Raw genomic sequence first — 19,011 nt, forward strand, 5'->3', positions numbered from 1 at the left:
TACAGGTCCCCCCGCTCAGGAAATCACATGTACAGGTCCCCCCGCTCAGGAAATCACATGTACAGGTCCCCCCGCTCGGGAAATCACATGTACCGGTCCGTCTGAAGATCACTAATGAACATCGAATGATTCCGAGGAGAACCGGGGGAAGGGTTGTGGTCCGAACACCATCCCCCACCATCATACATGGAGGACATATGACCCCAAGAACACCATCCCCCACGGTCATACATGGAGGACCTATGACCCCAAGAACACCATCCCCCACCGTCATACATGGAGGACATATGACCCCAAGAACACCATCCCCCACCGTCATACATGGAGGACCTATGACCCCAAAGAACACCATCCCTCACCGTCATACATGGAGGTCCTATGACCCCAAGAACACCATCCCCCACCGTCATACATGGAGGACCTATGACCCCAAGAACACCATCACCCACCGTCATACATGGAGGACCTATGACCCCAAGAACACCATCCCCCCACCGTCATACATGGAGGACCTATGACCCCAAGAACACCATCCCTCACCGTCATACATAGAGGACCTATGACCCCAAGAACACCATCACCCACCGTCATACATGGAGGACCTATGACCCCAAGAACACCATCCCCCACCGTCATACATGGAGGTCCTATGACCCCCAAGAACACCATCCCCCACCATCATACATGGAGGTCCTATGACCCCAAGAACATCATCCCCCACCGTCATACATGGAGGACCTATGACCCCAAGAACACCATCCCCCACCGTCATACATGTAGGACCTATGACCCCAAAAACACCATCCCCCCACCATTATACATGGAATTTCTGCCAGTGATCCCAATGTTGGGGGTTATAATTGCTGACATTGACCCCAATGTTGGAGTTATAATTGCTGCCAGTGACCCCAAAGTTGGGTATTATAGTTGCTGCCAGTCACCCCAATGGGGCAGTTATAATAGCTGCCAGGGAACCCAATCTTGGGGGTTATAATTTCTACCAGTGACCCCAATTTTGGGGGTGTAATTGCTGTCAGTGACCCCGATGTTGAGGAATATAATTGCTGCCAGTGACCTCATTGTTGGGGGTTATAAATGCTACCAGTGACCCCAATGTTGGAGTTATAATTGCTACCAGTGACTCCAATGTTGGGGGTTATAATTGCTATCGGTGATCCCAATGTTGGGGGTTATAATTTCTGCCAGTGACCCTATTTTTTGGGGTTATTATTGCTACCAATTCCCCTAATGTTGGGGGATGTAATTGCTACTGGTGACCCGAAAGTTGGAGTTATAGTTGCTGCCAGTGACACCAATGTTGGGGGTTATAATTGCTGCCAGTGACCCCAATGTTGGGGGTTATAATTGCTACCAGTGTACCCAATGTTGGGGGTTATAATTGCTACCGGTGACCCCAATGTTGGAGTTATAATTGCTACCAGTGACCCCAATGGGGGTTATATTTTCTACCAGTAACTCCAATGTTGGAGTTATAATTGCTACCAGTGACTCCAATGTTGGGGGTTATAATCGCTACCAGTGACCCCAATGTTGGGGGTTATAATCGCTACCAGTGACCCCAATATATGGGGTTATAATCGCTACCAGTGACCCTAATGTTGGGGGATATAATTGCTACCAGTGACCCCAATGTCGGGGGTTATAATTGCTGCCAGTGACCCTATTTTAGGGGGTTATAATTGCTGCCAGTGACCCTATTTTAGGGGGTTATTATTACTACCAATTTCCCTAATGTTGGGGGTTATAATTGCTACCAGTGTCCCCAATGTTGGGGGTTATAATTGCTACTGGGGACCCCAATGTTGGAGTTATAATTGCTACCAGTGTCCCCAATGTTGGGGGTTATAATTGCTACCGATGACCCCAATGTTGGGGGTTATAATTGCTACCAGTGACTCCAATGTTGGGGGTTATAATTGCTACCAGTGACCCCAATGTTGGGGGTTATATTTTCTACCAGTGACCCCAATGTTAGGGGTTATAATTGCTACGGGTGACCCCAATGTTGGAGTTATAACTGCTACCAGTGACTCCAATGTTGGGGGTTATAATTGCTACCAGTGACTCCAATGTTGGGGGTTATAATTGCTACCAGTGACCCCAATGTTGGGGGTTATATTTTCTACCAGTGACCCCAATGTTAGGGGTTATAATTGCTACGGGTGACCCCAATGTTGGAGTTATAACTGCTACCAGTGACTCCAATGTTGGGGGTTATAATTGCTACCGGTGATCCCAATGTCGGGGGTTATAATTGCTGCCAGTGACCCTATTTTTGGGGGTTATTATTGCTACCAATTCCCCTAATGTTGGGGGTTGTAATTGCAACCGGTGATCCCAATGTTGGGGGTTATAATTGCTGCCAGGGACCCCAATGTTGGGGGTTATAATTGCTGCCAGTGACCCCAATGTTGGGTATTATAGTTGCTGCCAGTCAACCCAATGGGGCAGTTATAATTGCACTGATGACCCCAATATTTTGGGTTGTAATTGCAACCAGTGACCCCAATGTGGGGTGTTATAATATCTGCCAGTGACCACAATGTTGGCGGTTATAATATCTACCAGTGACCCCAATGTTGTGGATTATAAGTGGTACCAGTGATCCCAATGTTGGGAGTTAAAATTGATTCCAGTGACAAATATGTTGGGGGTTAAATTGCTACCCGTGACCCCAATGTTGATAGTTATAATTACTTCTAGAGATCTCAATGTTGGAGATATAATTGCTTACCCTGATGCCACTGTTGGGGGTTATCTTTGCTGACAGTGTCCCCAATGTTGGGGGTTATAATTGCTGCGTGTTACCCCAATGTTAGGGGTTATAATTGGTGCCAGTGACCCCTATTTTGGGGTTATAATTGCTACCAGTGTCCCCTATGTTGGGGGTTATAGTAGCTGCCAGTTACCCCAATGTTGAGGGTTATAATTGCTACCAATGACTCCAATGTTCGGTGTTATAATGGCTGTTAGTGAGCCCAATATTGGGGGTTATAATTGCTTCCAGTGACCCCAATGTTGGGGTTTATCATTTCTACCGGTGACCCCAATGATGGGGGTTATAATTGCTACCAATGATCCCAATGTTGGGAGTTATAATTGCTATCGGTGACCCCAATGTTGGGGGTTTAATTTGCTGCCAGTGACCCCAAAGATTTTGGATATAATTGCTTCCGCTGACCCCAATGTGGGGCTTATAATATCTGCCAGTGACCCCAATGTTGGGGGTTATTATTGCTACCAGTGACCCCAATGACGGGGTTAAAATGCTGCCAGTGACCCCAAATATTTGGATTTTTAATTTGTTCCAGTGACCCCAATGTTGGGGGTTATAATATCTGCCAGTGACCCCAATGTTGGGGGTTATCATTTCTACCAGTGATCCCAAACTTGGGGGTTATAATTTCTGCCAGTGACCCCACTCTTTAGGGGTATAATTGCTGCCAGTGATTAAAATATTGGGGGTTATGATTGCTGCCAGTGACCCCAATATTTGGGGGTATAATTGCTGCCAGTGACCCCAATGATGGGGGTTATAATTGCTGTCAGTGACCCCAATGTTGGGGGTTATAGTTGCTACCAGTGACTCCAATGTTGTGGGTTCTAATTGGTAGCAGTGACCCCAATGTTGGGGGTTATAATTGCTGACTGTGACCCCAATGTTGGGGGTTATAATTACTACCCGTGACCCCAATGGTGGAGTTATATTTGGTGTCACTGACCCGAATGTTGGATGTTATAATTGCCACCAGTGACCCCAATGTTGGGGGTTATAATTGCTACCAGTGACCCCAATGTTGGGGGTTATAATTGCTACCAGTGACCGCAATGTTGGGTTTTTATATTGCTAACAGTGACCCCAAAGTTGGTTGTAATTTCTGCCAGTGACCCCAATGTTGGGGGTTATAATTGCTACCAGTGACCTCAATGTTGGAGTTATAATCGCTATCAGTGACCCCAATGTTGGGGTTTTATAATTGCTCCCAGTGACGCCAATGTTGGGGGTTATAGTTGCTACCAGTGACCCCAATGTTGGGGGTTATAATTGCTACCAGTGACCCTAATTATGGGAGTTATAATTGGCGCTAGTGACCTCAATGTTGGAGTTATAATTGCTTCCAGTGACCCCAATGGTGGGAGTTATAATTGATGCCAGTGACCCCAATGGAGGGGGTTATAATCACTACCAGTGACCCCAATGTTGGGGTTATAATTGCTATCAGTGACCCCAATGTTGGGGGTTATAATCGCTACCAATGACCCCAATGTTGAGGGTTATAATTAGTGCCAGTGACCCCAATGTTTGGGGTTATAATTGCTGTCAGTTACCAGTTGCTGTCAGTTGCTGTCAGTTGTCAGTTATTGCTACAAGTGACCCCAATGTTGGGGGTTATAGTTGCTACTGGTGACCCCAATGTTGGGGGTTATAATTGCTTCCAGGAACCCCTATGTTTAGGGTTAAAATTGCCACCAGTGACCCCCAATGTTGGAGTTATAATTGCTTCCTGTGACCCCAATGTTGGTTGTTATAATCGCTCCCAGTGACCACATTGTTGGGGGTTTTAATTGCTACCAGTGCCCCCTATGTTTGGGGTTATATTTTCTACCAGTTACCCCAATGTTGGGGGTTATAATTGCTCCCAGTGTCCCCAATCTTGGGGGTTATAATTGCTCCCAATGACCCCAGTGTTGGGTTATAATTGCTTCCAGTGACCCCAATGTTCGGGGTTATAATTGTGGCTAGTGACCCCAAAGATTTTAGTTATATTTGCTTCCAGAGACTTATATGTTGAGGGTTATAATTGCTACCCGTGACCCCCAATGTTGTAGTTATAATTGCTGCCAGTAATCCCAATGTTGGGGGTAATTATTACTGCCAGTATACCCAACGTTGGGGGTAATAATTGTTTCCAGTGACCCCAATGTAGGGATGTATAATTGCTGCCTTTGACCCCAATTTTGGGGGTTATAATTGGTGGCAGTGACCCCAATGTTGGGGTTTTAACTGGTACCAATGACCCCAATTTTGGGGGTTATAATTGCTTCCAGTGACCCCAATGTTGGAGTTATAATTGGCGCCAGTGACCCCAATGTTGGGGGTTATAGTTACTTCTAGTGACCCCAATGATGGGGGTTATAATTGCTGCCAGTAACCCCAATGTTGGGGGTAATAATTGCTACCACTGACCCCAGCGTTGGGGGTAATAATTGCTACCAGTGACCCCATGTTTGGTGTTATAATTGCTACAAGTTACCCCAATGTTGGGGGTTATAATTGCTTCTAGTAATACCAATGTTGCGGGTTATAATGGCTACCAGTTACCCCAATGTTTGTGTTTATTCTTGTGGGCAGTGACCCCAAAGATTTGAGTTATAATTGCTTCCAGTGACCCCTATGTTGGGGTTTAAAATAGCTTCCAGTGACCCCAATGTTGGGGGTAATAATTGCTACCACTGACCCCAACGTTGGGGGTAATAATTGCTACCACTGACCCCAACATTGGGTGTATAATTGCTGCCTTTGACTCCTATGTTGGGGGTTCTAATTGTTGCCAATAATCCCAGTGTTGGGGGTTAAAATTGCTGCCCGTGATCCTAATGTTGCGCCTATAACCCGTTGCAGGGCGGCCTTGACTTTACCTGCACTTGAGAAAGGAGCGCGCATGCCCGAACGAGGCTTGCGCAAGCTCAGAAACGCGTTGTGCTTTGGGGTACCCCCCCAGCTGATGTCACACGCTGTCCGCAAGCCAGTCTGGTTCTCTGTGCACCACAGAACACAGCAGAGCTTCCCCTAGTGCGCTGTGGAGGAGGATTCATCCAGTAACAGCACCAGCGAAAGGGAACAGTGGTTTGACTATCAAACGGAGGACAATAATAATTATGGATGTAAGTGAGACTTTTATTAATTGTATAAAATAAATGCACTTTTTACTGATTTGGCGCTCTTCTATATATTCCTTTATTGACTTTATGGGCTTACCGGTTACCCTCTCTCGGCCTGCACCTCCACATCTAGGGGTTCCCAGGGTGGACACCCAACGACTTGTACACTGACACAGATAAAGTCCCTTCAAAAGGTTTTATTTTGCAGTAGAACTTTCACAAAACACAGTCTCCTAGGGAACAGAGGGCACGGGGTGAAGAACTCAGGTACCTTGATCTGCTGGTTGTAACAAAGTCTCTACTTCCACCCAGAGAGTAGCCACTCGCAGCTGGGCACTTCAAGGCTGAACAGACCTCTAGCCAGACATCATGGCTGTCGGCACGTTGACTCAAAACTTGAACAATCAACTGAAAATAAACAGGAACCTTTTTCCTCCGTACCTGGAACGTTTCCAGCTTCCTTTGAGGTACTGGAAAAGTGCGGACTCGTCAATGTCCTTCCCAACTCAGTAACCCGGCACTTGTCAGGATGCCACTTGCCGGCCCTCCTCCGAAGAGTCCTCCCCCGATCACTTCCGTGAGCTGTGGTGCCCCTCCAAGCCGAGAGCACACCCGGACACCCGGACACTTTGAATCCTCCCTCAGTTACAGCTCCTCGGACCAGCAGGTTGTGAGACTTGGGAACAGATGAATCCTCACCCCAGACCAGCAGGTTCCGAGACTCAGGAATGGACAGATCCTCACCCCAGACCAGTCTATCAGGGGCCACTGACAGGAACATGCTGCGGGATGTCAGACACCCTGTGACCGGAACCCCTCACGGGGATACCCCGGTCCTGGAACCGGAATAGACCACACGGGTCTCATGAACAACTCCGGAACCCTGAACATGTGACCCACACCTGCTTAAGTACCCCCTCCCAGACTCCTCAGCAGGCTCTGCACTCCCGCTGATTGGCTCAGAGAGGTCCGATACCCAAACATCCAACCAGACCTGGTTCAAGCCTGTCATGTGCACCTCACCGCTCACATGACCAGGCAGAATATCAATCATGGCCTGGCCAGACTGGTTTTAGGCTTACCTACACGATTACCCCTCAGTACTGTAAGGTCCTGAGACAAAAACTAAATTTACAATGCGTGTGGCATTTGATCCCAAATGTCATCCACTACAAAAGCAAAGCGCCGTATCTGGCCACCGGGCCACAGTTTGGAGACCACTGCTTTACACCATTGTTACATAGAGATTCAGCTGCTCAATATCTATGGATCTAGCCAATGTTTTGGCCATCACTGAAGGTAACCTCTCTACTTATATATCTTTCTCGTCACTCGCTCAGTTTGAATTGCTCAGGTTTCTGTACGGTTTACAAGTGTATGTAAAACCGATTTCTTTTTCCTGGTGCCAACATTGTAGCATATGTATGGTAGAAGCCTTGTCTACTTCTGCCCACAGGACCAATGCAAACCAATGTAGCACACTCTAGTGTGCTAGGGAATTAGTACAGGTTTTTTTTCCCCCTAGAGTAGGTACAATTTCAAGCTTGGCTGGTAGCAAAGCCTGGGTGTGTTTGATATGGGCTGGGAGTGGCTCAGGGTAGTGCTGTATGACTCACGGGTGGCATCTCTAGAACATCTCATTTCTTTCTGGAATCTTCTGGTACTTTCAGAAAGAGAGGCGTGAAGGAGAGGTGGAGCCACCTGGGGTATTCTAAGGAGCCCTGACCAATCCCCAGTTTGAATTGGCAAGGGGCCACCTTAAACACCCATGGTCAGTCCAGCTGGGGAGAAGTTGCATTGGGTGGAAGAATGGAGATGGAGTGTTAGGCTGTCAGGGTCTTTGAGGAAGTCCTCTAATCCGGGGGGGTAACCTTGGGCCTGGACTCAGGTGAGGACTGGACCCTCTTACAACCCACAGAGGTATCCTGGCCAGGAGGCACAGAAGGAGAGGACGGTGGGAGAACACTGCCGGGCTAGTCTACAGGAGTTCCACAGAGGCAGCCAGGAGGGCTTGTGAGTGAGCACACCATCGGGAGGACTGAGAGGCACGCCTGAGAGGACTGATGTGGAGCAGTCTGGGATGGGTGCAGAGCCCGTTTGGAGGATGGTGGTGGCATGGGCAATGGAGCAAGGCAGCTGCAGCCAGGAGGGCTGCCAGTGCCTGAAGAGGTGGTATTGGGAGCAGTAGCCACAGGCACAGCTAGCTCTGGGACTTTTCTATTTGCTACACCATAGGGGCCTGTGGTGCCTGCCTGTAAAGGGCACTTGCTTTAGGCCTGGCTGACCCAGTGTCAGGCCTAGCAAATCTGTGCTAGCTGGCCTGGAGAAGGAAAAACAGGAAGCGATGTGCAGGAGGAGAAAAGGAGTGATGTATATACAGGATTAGGGATGAGCTGAACATCCCCCCGGTTCAGTTCGCACCAGAACCTGCGAACTTTGCGCAAACTTTAAAACTCCATTAAAGTCTATGGGACTTGAACATTCAAAATCAAAAGTGCTAATTTTAGATGCTAATATGCAAGTTACTGTCCTAAAAAGGGTTTGGGGACCTGGGTCCTGCCCCAGGGGACATCAATGCAAAACATCCTCTGCTCCCTCTGTGACGGCAAGATAAGGTCGGCAAGCTTACCCTTGTACCGTGGATCAAGGAGAGTTGCCAGCCAGTAATGGTCCCTCTCCTTGATCCTTCTGCAGGCTTTGCAGGATCAGGGAGGCCATGCAGCGTAGGTTAGCTGAGGCATTCAGTACAGAGTCCTCTGGGTCACTAAGGACGACATGATCTGCAGCCACCTCTTCCTAGCCACGTACAAGTCCACGGGTTTCTTGGGACTGTAAATCATCCCTAAAAGACTGCTGATGCTGAGTGCCAGGCTCCACCTCCATGCTGACACAATCATCCTCCTCCTCCTCCTCCTCTGCCTGTGTGATGGGTGGCACAGCAGGAACACTGTCTGGATAAAGGGGGGCCTTGACAGGCAAGGAAGTCCCCCTCTTCCTGCCTCTGTTCTGCCTCAAGTGCCCTGTCCATTATTCCACGCAGCGTATGCTCCAAGAGGTGTACAAGAAGTACAGTGTCACTGATGCATGCACTGTCACTGCTCACCATCCTTGTGGCCTCCTCAAACGGTGACAGGACAGTGCATGCATCCCTGATTATGCCCCACTGGTGTGGTGAGAAAAAAACGAGCCCCCCCTGACCCTGTCCTGGTGCCGTAGTCGCACAGGTACTCATTGATGGCCCTCTGCTGCGTGTGCAGCCGCTGCAGCATGGCCAACGTTGAGTTCCACCTGGTGGGCATGTCACATATAAGGCGGTTCTTGGGCAGGTTCAACTCCTTTTGGAGCTCAGCCAGCCGAGCAGAGGCATTAAAGCGGAGGTCCACCCTAAAGTGGACATTCTGCTCATTGGAACCCCCCTCCGGCGCCACAATTGGCACCTTTCAGGGGGGAGGGGGGTGCAGGTACCTGTACAGTACAGGTATCTGCACCCACTTCCGGCGTAGATTCTGCAGAAGGTACGCCCCTTTCCCCAGAATCTACGCCCCTTTCCGAAGGTCCCCTGCTGCCTGCTGGGAAACACACGGATCCCAGAGACAGCGGGGACCATCCTTATTGCGCAGGGCGACTCGCGCATGCGCAGTAGGGAACCGGGAAATGAAGCCGAAAGGCTCCACTTCCTAATTCCCATACCAGAGATGGTGGCGGCAGCACCCGAGAGACGATCAAGAGATCGGCTTCGGGTGCCGACATCGCGGGCTCGCTGGGCGGGTAAGTGTCATTATTTTAAAAGTCAGCAGCTGCAGTATTTGTAGCTGCTGGCTTTTAAAAAATCAAAAACTGCGGACTCCCGCTTTAAATGATTGGCGGAAATGCACACAGACTTTCCTGGCCTGCTTCAGGACATCCTGTAAGCCGGGGTACCTGCCCAAGAACCACTGCACCACCAGGTTAAGGACGTGAGCCACACAGGGCACATGGGTCAGTTGTCCCTGTTGGAGGGTGGAGAGGAGGTTGGTGCCATTGTCACAAACCACCATTCCTGGCTTAAGCTGGCGTGGCGTCAACCACCTCTCGGCCTGCCCCTGCAGAGCTGACAGAATATTTTCCCCAGTGTGGCTCCTGTCCCCCAAACAAACCAGCTAAGCACGGCATGGCATCGTTTTGCCTGCATACTTGCGTAGCCCCTGGAACGCCTACGGAGCACCGCTGGTTCTGAGGACAGAGCACTGGTAGATTCCACGGAGGAAGAAGAGGGGGTGGAGGAGAGAGGTGTGTCACAACCAGGGGCAGATCCAGAACCTAGTCTCGGGCGGGGCACTGCCAGAAAATTTTGCGGCAATTTGTTGGGGCAATGGCTGGTGTTAGTGCTTTAATTAATACAGCGCCATGATTAATATAGTGTCAGGATGATTGAAGCACATTAATTTTATATTACAATGTAATAATAGAAATTAATAGTTCAGCTCACCATAATATAGAATCAATGGGAGCCCTGAGCGTGTCATTTTTCACGTTGCCTGACACCAGATGCAGCGTGTCACTTGCCACGTCGCCTGCCACCAGATGCAGCGTGTCACTTGCCACGTCGCCTGCCACCAGATGCAGCATGTCACTTGCCACGTCGCCTGCCACCAGATGCAGCATGTCACTTGCCACGTCGCCTGCCACCAGATGCAGCATGTCACTTGCCACGTCGCCTGCCACCAGATGCAGCGTGTCACTTGCCACGTCGCCTGCCACCAGATGCAGCATGTCACTTGCCACGTCGCCTGCCACCAGATGCAGCATGTCACTTGCCACGTCGCCTGCCACCAGATGCAGCATGTCACTTGCTACGTCGCCTGCCACCAGATGCAGCATGTCAATTGCTACGTTGCCTGCCACCAGATGCAGCATGTCACTTGCCACGTCGCCTGCCACCAGATGCAGCATGTCACTTGCTACGTCGCCTGCCACCAGATGCAGCATGTCAATTGCTACGTTGCCTGCCACCAGATGCAGCATGTCACTTGCCACGTCGCCTGCCACCAGATGCAGCATGTCACTTGCCATGTCTCCTGCCACCAGATGAAGCGTGTCACTTGCCATGTCTCCTGCCACCAGATGAAGCGTGTCACTTGCCACCATTGGCTGCCACCAAATGCAGAATGTCACTTGCCAACGTCACCTGCCACCAGATGTGAATTGTCACTTGCCAACGCCACCTGCCACAATATGCAGATTGTCACAAAGTGATGTTGCATTGTGGCCATCTTGGTACACCCCCACTTGTCTGCAGTAAGCCTAGAGTTAGAAGTCAGCAAGCGGACATCTTTATACACCCACCGGAGTCTTGCTTTTCACAGTTATTTTTAACAGTAAACTCAGTTTATTTAGTGAAATATAAGTTGAGTTTACTTTAAAAAATACCTGGGAAAAGCAATACTCCGGTGGGTGTTTAAAGATGTCCGTTTGCCCGGTTGCCTCCTTTGATATTGAGAAGGCATTCGATTCGATTGAGTGGCCTTATCTCTGGGAGGTTCTGCGGAGGATGGGGTTTCCGTTGGTTTTTATTGGGTGGCTGCAGACTATGTACAGATCCCCAAAGGCAGCCATTAGGCTGGCGGGGGATGTTTCTGCTCCCTTCCCGTTGTCCAGGGGTACCAGGCAGGGCTGCCCTCTCTCTCCAGCACTTTTCGCCATTGCTATGGAACCGGTGGCGGAAGCATTGCGGGTCTCGCCCCATATAAAGGGACTGAAAATGGCCTGGCTGGAGGAGAGGGTGGCACTGTATGCTGACGACCTCCTGCTTTTTCTGAATGACGCAGGCCCTTCTCTTAGGGGAGCGCTGCGAGTACTGACTGACTTTTCTAGGATAACTGGACTGCGGGTGAACTGGACGAAGTCCCAGTTACTGGCTATTGACCCTGAGGCAAAACGACTAGCCCCGCCAAATATCCAACTGCAATGGGTAGATGACATGGTGTATCTGGGAGTGAGGGTTTCGAGAGACGTATCCAGCTTTATCCCCCTCAATCTAGATCCGGTGGTTCAAAATGTCAAGGCTAGGTTGAAAGCCTGGGAAAACCTTCCCCTATCCCTCTTAGGCCGCGTTAACCTCATCAAAATGAAGATAATCCCTAAATTTACCTATCTATTCCGTAACTCCCCACAATGGATTCCTTCCTCATTTTTTATGAAATTGAATCGTTTGTTCTCTTCCTTCCTCTGGGGCTCCGGCCCCCATAGGTTTAAACTATCCACGCTGATGCGTCCGGTGCTGCGGGGGGGGTTGGCGTTTCCTGACTGCCAGAAATATTTTCTGGCAGCACAGTTGGTCACGGTAGTCTGGTGGATGACACCAGACCTGTCCAACACTGCGGTGGTTCTGGAGGCTGCGGTGGTCCGATCCGTGGAGGCCCTGACACACTTACTCCTTCGGGGTCCCAGGGCCCCCTATGACCTGACACCCTCTATGCACACAACTCTAAGGGCCTGGCGGGCGGGACTGGGACTGGAGGTGTTTCCGGGGACTGCAATCTCCCCGCACACCCCCCTATGGAATAATCCTACCTTACCCCACCTCTATTCACTACCAGACCCCAAAATTTGGGCCAGATGTGGCATAAAACTCTTATCTGACCTCACGACCGGTACGACTATACACCCCTTTAATCACCTGGTATCTCACAATAATGTACCCCCCTCGTATCTATTCCGCTATATGCAGCTATCCCATGCTTTCAAGGCTCAAGTGGTACCCAATACCACGCAAATTGTGCAATCCGCCCTGGAAAAGATTACAAGATCTGAATGTATTAGGAAACCGACTTCGGTCCTGTATGCGCACCTTATTAGGGTCTCTTTTCCAGATCTGTCAAAGCTCCGGCAGAGATGGACTCAAGACATATCGGATCTGGATTCCGAGGACTGGGAGGACATGTGGGACTTTCCCTTCACCATCCTGGTATCCCTTCGTGACCGCCTCATACAATACAAAATTCTACACCGGGCATATATTACCCCGTATAGATTACATAAAATGAGAACCTCCCTGTCCTCGGAATGCTGGAGGTGTACTGGGGATCCGGGTGACTTTATACACATCTTCTGGTCCTGCCCGGTAATTCAGCGTTACTGGTCACAGGTACTATCCATAATTCATGAAGTGGTGGGAATAGATGTAGCCCAGACCCCGCGGATATGCCTTCTGGGATTGGTGGAAGGGGTGGCCCCCAGGATAGCAGACAGAACCCTGATAGGACTTCTACTCTTTTATGCCAGGAAAATGATCACCTTATGCTGGAAAAAGCAGGCCCCGCCGTCATTACAACTGTGGAAATCCCATGTCAATAAAGTCTTACCACATTACAAAGAAACGTATCATAACAGGGGTTGCCCCAAAAAATACATGAAAGTGTGGTCTAAGTGGCTGGCTGATGCCTCCACAGTGACTACAGATTAACATGTCCGGGATGTCATCCTGAGGGAAGATGGGAGTGTGGATGGGGAGGGCCCCCTGGCATTGCTCCACTTCAATGTCTTGTTTTTTTTAGTGTTACCAATCCTATATGCCTAGTTCAATTATTCTGGTGCCCCTTGCGGCCCGACTACAGAAATTGGTCCTAAGTTGTTATATGGAGCGGGAGCCAACCTAGCACTAAGTTAGTGATTGTTGTTGTGGATGTGCTACAGGTGTCGATTATTCTGTTAGAATCACTTGACGACCCCTGCGTGGGTCTAACCATAACAATGTGGCATGTCACTGTTTTTGTTTTTTGTTGAATGTTCGTTTGTCTGTCTAAAACTCAATAAAAAACATTTTCAAAAAAAAAAGATGTCCGTTTGCCGACTTATAACACTAGGCTTACTGTCGATGAGTGCGGGAGTACCAAGATGGCCACGACGCAACGTCCCTTCAGTCACATATTCAGATGAGCAGCGGCTTCCTGACAACACCTGTCTGCTTGCTCAGTCACACGCCAGCCCGCCGGCATGATTGCCCATCCGCTTGCTCATTATTTTCTCAGAGGGTGCAATTGTCCCATTGCCCCCCCCCCGGATCCACCCCTGCACTGAGCAGATGACACAGTACACCAACTGTAATTACTGCAGCTGCCTGCTTGTTGTATAGGATCTAAAGAACACCAGCAATTGGGGGTAGCTTCAGGTGTACACTGTGCAGGTGGCACAATACACCGATTGTAACTGCTGCAGCTGCCTGTGGCATAGGCCCAGAACAACACCAGCAATTGGGATAGCTTCAGGTGTACACTGTGCAGGGGGCACAATACACCGACTGTAATTGTGGCCTTATATAGTGTGGGGTGTGTACTAAACCCCCTGAGCCCTAATTGACCACAGGCATCCTTCCTGTGGGCAATTATAGCTCTCTTTGCTGACTGCGCTGTGATTGGCCAAGCATGCGGGTCATAGTGCATGCTTGGCCAATCACTAGCCAGCAATGCACTGTGATGCCGCAGTGCATTATGGGCTGTGAGCACCACTCGAATGTGGTAAGAACGGCCCATAAATTCTGGTTTCACCAACCGGGCGAAAAGCCGGTGTTCGAGTGGAACGCCCAGCTCATCCCTATACAGGATGTATATAAAGTCCCAATCGTTGATGTTTTGTTTCCATGGGCATCTCAGAAGCCCCCATCCCTATCCAAGTTCAATCTCCCTCAATAAAACATAAAAACAAAGCACAAGGACTGCCTTCATGTGTCTGGATGAATGACAAGTGTGTGCCTGGCTGGGGCAAGGGTGACAGATGGACCACAATACTCAGCAGCTCCAACGGGGTACCGCTAAACCTCTAAACTTGTGCAGCACACACAACAGTTCATTACCCTCTTTTTTGTCTTCCTAGAACTCACAACCAATGTTAGATACCTCTAGATCAAGACTTGCTGGAGCCACAACAAAGCCATGCTGGAGCCACTAGGGAGCCATGCTGGAGCCACTAGGGAGCCAGGCTGGAGCCACAAGGGAGCCAGGCTGGAGCCACTAAGGAGCCAGGCAGGAGCCACTAAGGGGCCAGGCAGGAGCCACTAAGGGGCCAGGCAGGAGCCACTAAGGGGCCATGCTGGAGCCACTAAGGAGCCAGGCAGGAGCCACTAAGGGGCCATGCTGGAGCCACTAAGGAGCCAGGCTGAAGCCACTAAGGAGCCAGGCTGAAACCACTAAGGAGCCAGGCTGAAGCCACTAAGGGGCCAGGGTGGAGCCACTAAGGAGCCAGGCTGGAGCCACTGCAAGCAATTGCTCCACATGCAACCAGAAGCATTTCAACATCATGTAGGCAAGCGGAGGCTGCAGTTTATCCTGCAACCTGTAGGTGGCACTTGCCGTTTCTTTGGGCTGCCAGGAACCCATTGACGACTAGGAGGACCACAATGGGCATTACTGATTTGCATGCATTAGGGCCGGTTCACACTGCGACGCGAGGCGAGGCGACACGGCTCGCCTCGCCTCGCTCCCGCAAGTCGCCCCCATTCAGTGCTATGGAACCGTTCTGAGAGGAGCGACTCGAGTCGCTCCGACTCAGAAAAAAGGTTCCTGTACTACTTCGGGGCGACTTCGGGGGCGACTTGCATTGACTTCTATGCAGAAGTCCTCTGCAAGTCGCCGCTGAGGTCCGTGCAGGTCGCGGCGAGGCAAGTCGGAGACGCCTCGCCGCGCATCGCTGTGTGAACCGGCCCTTATTGTTTGGCACTGATTGGCATCCATCAGTACAGTATAATACAATGCCGCCTATCAGTGCCCATCCATGCCCATCTGTTTCTGTGTCGCCCATCAGTGCCACCTATCAGTGGCACCTATCAGTGCCACATATCAGTGTCTATCAATGCCACCTCATCAGTGCCACTTCATTGGTGCCACCTCATCGGTGCCCATCAGTGTAGCCCCATCAGTGCCCATCAGTGAAGGAGAAAACTTACTTATTTACAAAGTTTTGAAACTGAAACAAAAAAAACCCTTTTTTTCAAAATTTTCGGTCTTTTTTTATTTGTTTAGCAAAAAATAAAAACCGTAGAGGAGATCAAATACCACCAAAAGAAAGCTCTATTTGTGGAAAAAAAATGATAAAAATTTCATTTGGGTACAGTGTAGCACGACCGCGCAATTGTCATTCAAAGTGCGACAGCGCTGAAAGCTCAAAATTGGTCAGGGCAGAAGGGTGTTTAAGTGCCCCCCCCGGTATTGAGGTGGTTAAACTATGTATTCAATTTGCGTTTGTTTTTTTTGTTGTTTTTTACATGTATTTACTTTGTATAATTGTTTGTTTTGATATACATCTTTTTTTTATTGTAGTGATCAGTCCACACCTACAGTGTTCATAAGAATCTCCTGAGGAAGCCTCAACAGTCGAAACATGTAGAGATAACCATTTATACGTACAGTGGTATCTATTACTGATCAATTTATCCTTGTTTATGGATTTTTTAATTGAATAAAATTTATATTTTTCTATATATATTTCTCCTTTTGCATATGTATGCGCTTAAAAAGTCCCGCCCCCCCAAAAAAAAGTTATTTTCTGTGTTTTTCTACTTTAAGAGGGATGTGGCTCTTTCAAATTGAGTTTTTTCCTTTAGACTTGCTCTATAACTACAGTCAATTTCTACTATGTGCACTAAGTTGAAGTATCTACACGTGTTTCCTCGGGTACACGGGTCGGGTGCCACCTACAGTCCTGGGCACCTTTCCCGGGGAGGACAACTGAGATGATAGGCAGGACAGCTGTATCTTTATATATGTGTGTCCAACCAGCCAGGACCTGGGAATAAAGATGCACAGGCATGGAATAAAGACGCACAGCCAAGGGATAAAGACGCACAGCCAGGGAATAAAGACGCACAGCCAAGGAATAAAGACGCACAGCTAGGGAATAAAGATGCGCAGGCATGGATAAAGACGCACAGCTAGGGAATAAAGATGCACAGGCATGGAATAAAGACGCACAGCCAAGGGATAAAGACGGACAGCCAAGGGATAAAGACGGACAGCCAAGGGATAAAGACGCACAGCCAGGGAATAAAGACACACAGCCAAGGAATAAAGACGCACAGCTAGGGAATAAAGATGCACAGGCATGGATAAAGACGCACAGCTAGGGAATAAAGATGCACAGGCATGGAATAAAGACGCACAGCCAAGGGATAAAGACGGACAGCCAAGGGATAAAGACGCACAGCTAGGGACTAAAGACGCATAGCCAAGGAATAAAGACGCACAGCCAAGGAATAAAGATGCACAGCCAGGGAATAAAGACGCATAGCCAAGGAATAAAGACGCACAGCCAAGGGATAAAGACGCATAGCCAAGGAATAAAGACGCACAGCCAAGGGATAAAGACGCACAGCCAGGGAATAAAGACGCATAGCCAAGGAATAAAGACGCACAGCCAAGGGATAAAGACGCACAGCTAGGGAATAAAGATGCACAGGCATGGAATTAAGACGCACAGCCAAGGGATAAAGACGCACAGCCAGGGAATAAAGACGCACAGCCAAGGGATAAAAACGCACAGCCAGGGACTAAAGACGCACAGCTAGGGAATAAAGACACACAGCCAAGGAATAAAGACGCACAGCCAGGGATAAAGACGCACAGGCATGGAATAAAGACGCACAGGCATGGAATAAAGATGCACAGCCAAGGGATAAAGACGCACAGCCAAGGGAATAAAGACGTACAGCCAAGGGAATAAAGACGTACAGCCAAGGGATAAAGACACACAGCCAGGGAATAAAGACGCACAGCCAGGGAATAAAGACGCACAGCCAAGGAATAAAGACGCACAGCCAGGGAATAAAGACGCACAGCCAAGGGATAAAGACGCACAGCCAAGGAATAAAGACGCACAGCCAAGGAATAAAGACGCACAGCCAAGGAATAAAGACGCACAGCCAAGTATAAGGTTTTAAGTTTTATTTTTAGAGAAGAATGACAGCGATGTTCATGAAAGGCACCCCGGGGTGATCAATTCTGTCTCCAGAGTAAAACCTTTAATACCAGAGACAGGCAACGTTGGTTTTACAACAGTGTTCTGCCAAAACCGGAGACAAGGAGAGGCGGAGGTGCCGCCCATTGAAATTTATTTCCCTCCTTATGGGAAAAGGTTGATGATATTCATTGGGTTTGACCATTAGTGTGACTCCCAGGCCACATACTAGTTCCAGGGACAGAAATCACACTCAGTGAGGCAGGAGAGGTACCCCGCTCCCCCTCCCCCTCCCCCTCCCCCCGGGACCAGTATGTAGTCTGATTCACGCACCATGGTGTGCAGTTCTTTAACTGCTCCCAATTTTGCACCCAGGGCCCGGTGTAGTTTGGGTATCAAAGTCTGGATAATTATTCTTCCCATGATTCCATTGGTTTCTAGAATTTTTGGAGATTAGGGAAGTGCTAGAACCTCTGGAAGATTTGTATCATTACCTGTGTCCCATCCATTAGGGGTTTCCAAGTGCCGCCCCCTCTATCCACGGCCGCCACCTCCTAATTAATGCTCTATGATCCACATGCTACTACCCCCTAGTCATGCGTCTAGCCCCTTTCAGGATGCCGGGCACATGAATTACGTTTTTTTTAAAAGCACCTGATTAGAGCCAGAGGCTCTAATAGGCTTAAAAATAACGGGGAGGGGCAGGGGGCTCAGGTCACAAAGCATTGTACCATGAGCCCATCCAGGTGTTACAACAGCAAATGGATATTCGCTGTTGCAACACTGATCCTCCTACCAGCCAATCAGGAAGCAGGTCTGATACCCCTCCCCCAAATGGCTGAAAGGACAGGTGATCCTATTGGATGCCTAGGAGGAGGGGAGGAGACACACGGCGTAAGAAGGAGGAGGAGAAGACACAGGATCCGCTGTCCAATGCCCGCCTCAGCCTGATGTCCGCCGATGCCCTGATCAGCCGCCATTGCCCGATGTGCCCGAACCCCGCCATTACCTGATGTGCCTGATCCCCACCACTGCCCGATGTGCCTGATCCCCACCATTGCCCGATCCCTGCCATTACCCAATGTGCCCGATCCCTGCCATTACCCGATGTGCCCGATCCTCAACCATTACCCAATGTGCCCGATCCCCGCCATTACCCGATGTGCCCGATCTCCGCCATTA

The sequence above is a fragment of the Lithobates pipiens genome, unplaced genomic scaffold, assembly GCF_037356315.1.
Source record: "Lithobates pipiens isolate NorthernLeopardFrog02 unplaced genomic scaffold, aLitPip1_a1.2 Scaffold_18, whole genome shotgun sequence".
Lineage (NCBI taxonomy): Eukaryota > Metazoa > Chordata > Amphibia > Anura > Ranidae > Lithobates > Lithobates pipiens.